At 58.3% G+C, this 6,965-nt stretch overlaps 1 long non-coding RNA gene across 1 annotated transcript; it reads left to right on the plus strand.

Moving 5' to 3' along the window:
- The first annotated feature begins 239 nt into the window (after positions 1-239).
- LOC123380668 lies at positions 240-6,097 on the plus strand. The gene is made up of 2 exons (XR_006586738.1): positions 240-571; positions 1,511-6,097. It is a non-coding gene; the product is annotated as an uncharacterized LOC123380668 (long non-coding RNA).
- Positions 6,098-6,965: the final 868 nt, after the last annotated feature.

Genomic DNA, 6,965 nt, shown 5'->3' on the forward strand with positions numbered 1-6,965 from the left:
GCCCTCTGGGGCCGAGGCCCTGGGCGCGCGTCCCCCGAGCGGGGCAGCGAGGCCTGCTTTGCGCACCGCAGCTCCAGGCCTCCCGGCCGCGGCTTCCTGCGGCTCAGCACTGGCCTTGGAAGGCGAATTTTGGCCGCGCTAGGTGATTTCCTGGAGGGCCGGCTGCTGCCTGGAGCGGACAGGCCTCTCCCAGCCAGAGATGAAACTAGATAACACAAGTTTTGTTTGGGGCTGGACCATTGGTCAGGAAATGAGGTAGAGGTTGAAGACGGAACTGGTGTCACCGGGTTATTCTGGGGGAAGCTGTCCCTGGAAGGCCCCGTCAGCCCTTGTAAGGACGGCGGAGAGGGCCCAGTGGGACCTCTCACAGGGATAGGCTGCCCGCTGCAGGCGATGCCCGTGATGCCAGCCAGGGGGCATTTGGGGCCCTCTCTCCAAGGACGGCTGTCCAGGCGGGAGCCCTGTGCCCTCAGCGGGGAGCCGGGGAGGCTGTGCCTGCGTCTGTGTGAGCAGAGCTGACCCAGCACCTGCCCGAGTGCAGCCCAGAGTCCCAGACCTCACAGCCTGGCAGGTGGCAAATGGGGAAAGATAGAAGAAAGGGCAGATGGACAGACAGACTGAGAGGTGGATGGACAAGCAGAGGAGAGCACGGGTTGGAGGGAGGGAGGAGGGAGGGAGGGATGAGTGATGGACGGAGGGAGAGAGGAGGTAGGGAAGGAGGGAGGAGGGAGGGAGGAAGGAAGGAAGGAGGGAAGGAGGAAGGAAGGAGGGAAGGAGGGAGGGAGGGATGAGGGATGGAGAAGGGAGGGAGGAGGGAGGGAGGGCAGGCACCAGTGGTTTCGACGGCACAGTTTTCTAGGGCGCTTTCTGTCTTTTTTCTGAGAGGAAGAAACTACGTAAAAGTAATTCTAGAGCCCCTTGGGCTGCTGCACTTGGGCCAGCGGTATAGACGGCCTGTTTCTCCAGCAGACAGAGAGGCCAGCCCGTGCTGAGGGGCAGAGGCCTCAGGAGAAGTCCACAGGGCTGTGCTCTGTCTCCACCTCCTGGATGGCCTCCTGGCCTGGCCCTGGCTGCTGCCCCGCCCCAGCCTGCCTCCTGGCCCTCGCGCAACCCCAACGACACAACAGGAATGACAGCGAGAGCCGGAAGGCTGTCGTGCACCAGACCCTGGGCAGAGCCCCCTCGCTTCCGAGAGGGGGAGGAATATGGTCCCTGAGGCAGAAATGCAGGCTGCAGGGCCTGGGGAGGGGGAGGGGGCAGCCGTTTGTGGGGAGCAACTTTGAGGGAAAAGGGACCATCTATGGGATGAACTGCCCACCCGATGTCTCTCCCGTTGAGGACAGAACACAGCTTCGGTCTAAGACGGGCATGGCGACCAGGGGAAACGCTCCACTTCCCAGCTTCTCTGGAAGTCGGAGCGGACAACGAAATGCCAGCGGGTCCTGGGAAGTTCCAGGGGTCCCCCAACCAGGCACCGCCCCCCACCCCTTCCACATTTTCCTTCCCACAGGGAAAGCTGGAATCACAGCTGGAGACACAGCAGCCGTGTTGCAGCCATGAGGACAAAGCCACGTGCCCAGGGCTGGGAGGCAGGAAGGCAGAAGGAGCTTGGGCCCCTGGAGGCACAGAGGTCCTGCCATGCCAGCCCGAAACTGCCCACCTGATAGATAAATGGACCACATCTTCAAGTCGCAATGGTATGATTTTCTGTGGCCTGCGTCCAACGATCCCTCTATGGCACGGCCGTCGGTGAGAAGCCACAGGACAACGTTATGATTCCTCCAGATGAACCAGGGTCAGGCCACCCCCAAATCACAAAGGCCTCAGGGGCAGAGGGTCCTTCTCCCCAGCAGCTCCCTGACTGAGGGGTTCCTCAGGGAAGACCAGAGGCAGCGATCGCCACTCACGGTTGTAGGAATGTCGACATCTGGGCGGCGGGCAGAGCTGAGCTGTCGTCCGCAAGACCACCTGCCCGAGGGGGACAAGAGCGGGGCCCTGAGAGGGGCACCGTCTCCCTCCCCCAGGCGGAGGACCCAGCTCCAAGCACCAGGAATGAGCCTGACACTTAGAGAACATTCCAGAAAGAGCGGACCAGTTCTGTTCCAATAGGTTCATTCTTCCCTCCTGGGTAATTTTGAGGGACAGCGCTTTGGGGAAGGAACCCGAGTCTATGGCTCCCCGCAACCTTGAGTGCCTTTGCAAAGGCTGGGACAGCCAGGAGGTGCCCCCAGGACACGGCAGAAGCGGATGGAGCTAGGATGCGCTCAGGCCGACCGGATCAGCTTCCCGCGGCCACGGCCCCGCGTCCCCACGTCCCCACAACCTGGGTTATTTTCTCAGTCTGGAGGCTAGACGTCCAGTCTCACTGGGCCGAGATCAAGGAGTCTGGGGGGCTCCGGTGCTCCTGGGCCGTGGCTCTGTGGTCACACGACCTCTCCCGTCTGTGTCACATCTCACCCATCCCCCTCTGCCTGTCTCTTAAAAGGACACAGGTGATGGAATTCGGGGCCCACGGGATAACCCAGGGAGGCCACCTCGTCTCAAAGCCCTGAAGTCAATCACATCCGCAAAGACTGTTTCTTCCAATGAGGTCGTGTTGATGGTCTCCAGGGATTCGGAGGCGACTACCTTCGGAGGAGTCATTACTCAGCTGCCCACGGTGACGCTGCCTCTCGGAGGGCTGGGTTGCAGACCCCGAGCAGGGGTGGTGGGCCCAGAGCAGCCCCCTACACCCTGGGCTTCCTGGGACTCCCCGTGCCTGGCCGCGGGCCGAAACTGCCCCTTGCAGAACATCGCCAGCGTGGACCGAGGCCCTGGGCGCCTCCAGCCCCGATTCCGGAAGCAAGAGGACGGGATGGAAAGCAAGCCCCGGGTCCCCATCTGCCCCACTCCGTAGCTTTGGGCCGGTTTTTCCTTTCTGAACTTCTCTGAACACTAATTTCCTCGTATAGTGTACGAACACCCACCCCGTGGGATTTGAACGGAACGGTTAGGCACCTAGTGGGCACGGACGCTCGGGGTAGCCGTGATGGGTGCGGCCGGGGCCAGCGTCACGATCCCGTACCATTTCAAGCTATGCCCGCATTGCTTGGCACAGGAAGGGTCCACGCTGACTCGGGGCGCTGAGCCCCCCTCTCCCAGGAGGCGTCTCACCCCGTGAGGCCGTGACCTCAGTGGGCGGGCTCCCCTGCTCCCCAGCAGAGCTGAGGACACGGCCAGGGCCTTCCGGGCAGCCGACGTGAGAAAAGCCACCTCTGCTGGTGTGCTCACACCAACCTGGGCACCCAGCTGCTCAGAGCAGGTAGCCCCAGGTCCCGCCTTCCTGCCTGGGTCTCCCGTCCTCCGGCCCCGTGCCTGGGTGCCCCCAGCTGGCCCGCCTCTTGGCCTTCCTCTCTGTCCCCTGGCGGGGCTTACCCTCCGACTCGGCCACAGTGGCTTCCCTGGCTGGCCTCAGGCCAGGGTTGAACCTTCTCTTCTGTCCGTGCCCCCGCGTGGCCCTCTGCCGCAGACAGCCTGCGACCCTGGAGCTGGCTCCAGAGCCCGCCTTTGACTGGTCCCCCTCGCGAGCAGCCCCAGCAACGCCAGCAGGGCCAGCAGGCCCGAGAGACCCTCCTCAAGGGGGATCCTCCCGAGCGCCCGGTTTCTTGGCTATCACAGAACTCGGCTCTGAGTTTTATCTGACTCTGGAGGTCACCTCGACCTGTCCCCTGCTTGCTGCATGAGGGTGCCCTACCTGGGGACTTGGAATCAGATGCATGGGGACACCCCAGCTCTCCTTCCCGACGCCCCCAGGAACCTTCGGAAGCTATCCACACACACAGGTGTGCACAGACGTGCACACGAGCACACGTACCCGGTCCCACCTGGGACAATGGTCTCTGCAGCGGGGACAAAGCGACTGCTGGCCTGCACAGTGTGCCCTCCTTTGTAACGTTATTTACCCATGAACCATGCTTCCCAGGTCCTATGGAAATGCATTCTCTGAGCCAGTCATCTCCTCGGCCATCTATACAGTTGTTGATCTACTGCGCGGGTTTTTGCTAATAGAGCAAAGGAAATTCAGCACTCCTTGGCCAAAGGATCCTCGGGCGTGGGGCTCGAACCCATGAACCATGAGATCATGACCTGAGCAGAAACCAGGAGTTGGATGCTTAACCAACTGAGCCACCGGGCGCCCCGCCCCGGGGCTCTTTTAACCTGGGGGCTCTGATGCAGCGGGTGGGGGCAGAGCCCGGAGTTTGCGTTTCCAGCAAATTCCCAGCCGCTGGCCCAGAACACCCCTCCCGTAGCCCCGCGTGGAGACGGTGTCTTGTGTCCATTTGGAAATTGGCTAATTCAGGCATAGGTGAGCCCTACGCACAGGGCACGTTCCCGGCAGGGTGGGTTGAGCCAGGTCTCACCTTCGAGCACGGCACGCAGGCCTGGTGCAGACAAGTGCTACTAAATATCAGCTCAAGGGACGTCGGTGTTGGTGGCATTGGAGTTGGGTGTCCCGAGGCCAAGGTGACCCCTCGCCGGTCAGAAGGGCATCCCCAGGCACACTACGGGTGAGCAGTGGAGAGGGGACCCTTGCCCCTGGGGCTCCTCCCCCAGCAGTGTCAGGGGACGAGATGGACCCTATCCCTGCCCTTTCCCGGAAGAGGAAGCTGGCCTGAGCAGACCACACAGCCAGACACACACACACCAGTTCCCCCCGACTATTCCCGGAGTAGACGGAGAGCTGTGTCGCGAATGTCCATCTGCCAGACCCGCTGGCCACGTCTCCTTGCAGACACAGAGTTCAGGGAAAAGCAAAACCCACGCTGATTCTCCACCACTGAGGCAGGGCCCGGGAACGCCGGGTCTGCCTTGCCTGTTTCTCTGAGAGGCTGGCAAGGAAGGAAGCCAGGTCAGTCCACGGCCCAACGGCACCACCTCTCCGGGCCCAGGATCTGGCCGGGGTTAAGGGACCGCTTGTGCCTGCCTCAGTTTCCTATTCTGTCGTGTGGGAATCATTGTACCACCCACCACCCAGGCTTGTTCTCAGGGTCGGACGTAGCGACGTATTGCCCGTAACGCAGGAGAATCTAGCAGAGGCCAAAACAGACATGGACCCCCGCCCTCCAAGTTGGCGCTCCCCACGCTGGTGATGAGTGCAGGTCCCCTGGCCCCACCCCTGCTGCGTGGGAAAGTGTGCATTTTTACGAAGCACCCGGACGATTTGTATGATAAGGGAATTTCGGGAAATGCTGTCCCGACTCAGCCAGCCAGAGGAAAAGTAGAGCTTGATGTATCCAGCAGCCTGGACTGAGCACAAAACAAGACAAGGTGCTGGGCATTTTGAGGGTGAGTGGTCTCCTATGGGGATAAGACGGCACTCAGACGCCAGGAGGCAGGTGTCCTGGGCCCCCTTCCCAGCAGGCCCAGAGGACAGCAGAGGTCCAAGGCTAACATGTGCATACAGATGGGCAGATTGCTTTCAGGCCGTCTGAAGGGAGCAGCGAAGGGAAAATGGGCCTTGAACTCGGGCGGACCTTTGTTTAAAACCTGTCACTCGCAGCTGTGTGGCAAATCCAGGACCTCTCGTGGCTCCAAGTGGGGTCCTCTGGTAAGCAGCATCCGCATCACGGGGGGCTTGTTAGAAACGCAGGATCCCAGGCTCTGCCCCAGACCGCCGGAATTAGCTTCTGCGTTTTGGCAAGCTCTCTGGGGGGTCCTGGGCCCTTGAGAGTTTGGTAAGCTTTGTCTTCGCCTCCTGGAACCTCGATGTCCTCATTCGCCAAATGGGAGAACACAGCATATCATTAAGGATCCTCGTGGCTCCCACTAACACAAAGGTCACTCAAAATAGCATAAACAGCCGGGAAATGTGATGGCCGCTGAACCTGGCAGCCCAGGGTCAGGCAGGTGTCAGGGTCAATGTAGCTCGGTTCACTCCGCAGGCCCCTCTGGAGGTGTCCTGGCAATGCCCTGCTCTGCCTGTGGTTTTATGCTTCGCCTGGGAGCAAGCTGCTGTCACATTTTTTATTGTGAAGTTTGTCTTCTCCTTTTAACATCCACAGGATCTGCAGTGATAGTCTCTCTTTTTTTAAAAAAAAACATTTTATTGTTTATTTTTGAGAGAGAGACAGAGAGCAAGCAAGGGAGGCAGAGAGAGAGAAAGAAAGAGAGGGAGACACAGAAGCTGAAGCAGGCTCCAGGCTCTGAGGCATCAGCACAGAGCCTGATGCGGGGCTCGAACTCACAGATCGTGAGATCATGAGCTGAGCTGAAGTCGGGCGCTTAACCGACTGAGCCACCCAGGAGCCCCAGTTTTTAGTTTTGTTGATCTCCTCCATTATCTCTGTTTTGCGTCTCTTTGGCTTCTGCTCGTATCTTTATTACTTCCTTCCTTTTGTTTACCTCGGCTTTATGTTTCTTCTCCAGGCTGGGTTTGGAGGAGCTTAGGTCCAAATTGATTTTGGGCTTTTCTCTTTTCCAATGTCAGCATTTAAAGGTATGCGTTTCCCTTTAAGCACTACTCTAGCTACACCCCACATATTTTGAAATGTCTTGTCATCATTCAGGATTTCAATATTTTAAAGAAGAAGTATCAATTTATCGATCAGGATGATTAGTCCTGTTTTTCAACCCCCTATATATTTACAGATTGTTTTGGGTCTAGTTCCATCAATTATTGAGAGAGAAAGTCGAATATTTTACTATGATTGTGGTTTATTTCTCCTTTAATTCTGTTGATCTTTGTTCGTGCATTTTGAGGTTCTAATATTAAGTCCATACACGTTTAAACTTGTTGTGACTTCCTGATAAATTGTCCTTTTCGTTATTATCTCAATATCTTCTCTGATGTTGATAAGGTCACTCTAGCTTTCCTATGCTTACCATTTACATGGGATACCTTTCCCATTCATTTACTTTCATTCTGTGTCTCTATTTAAAGTATATATCTGGGTCCCCTGGGTGACTCAGTCAGTTAAGTGTCCGAC

This window comes from Felis catus, chromosome D1, assembly GCF_018350175.1.
Source record: "Felis catus isolate Fca126 chromosome D1, F.catus_Fca126_mat1.0, whole genome shotgun sequence".
NCBI lineage: Eukaryota > Metazoa > Chordata > Mammalia > Carnivora > Felidae > Felis > Felis catus.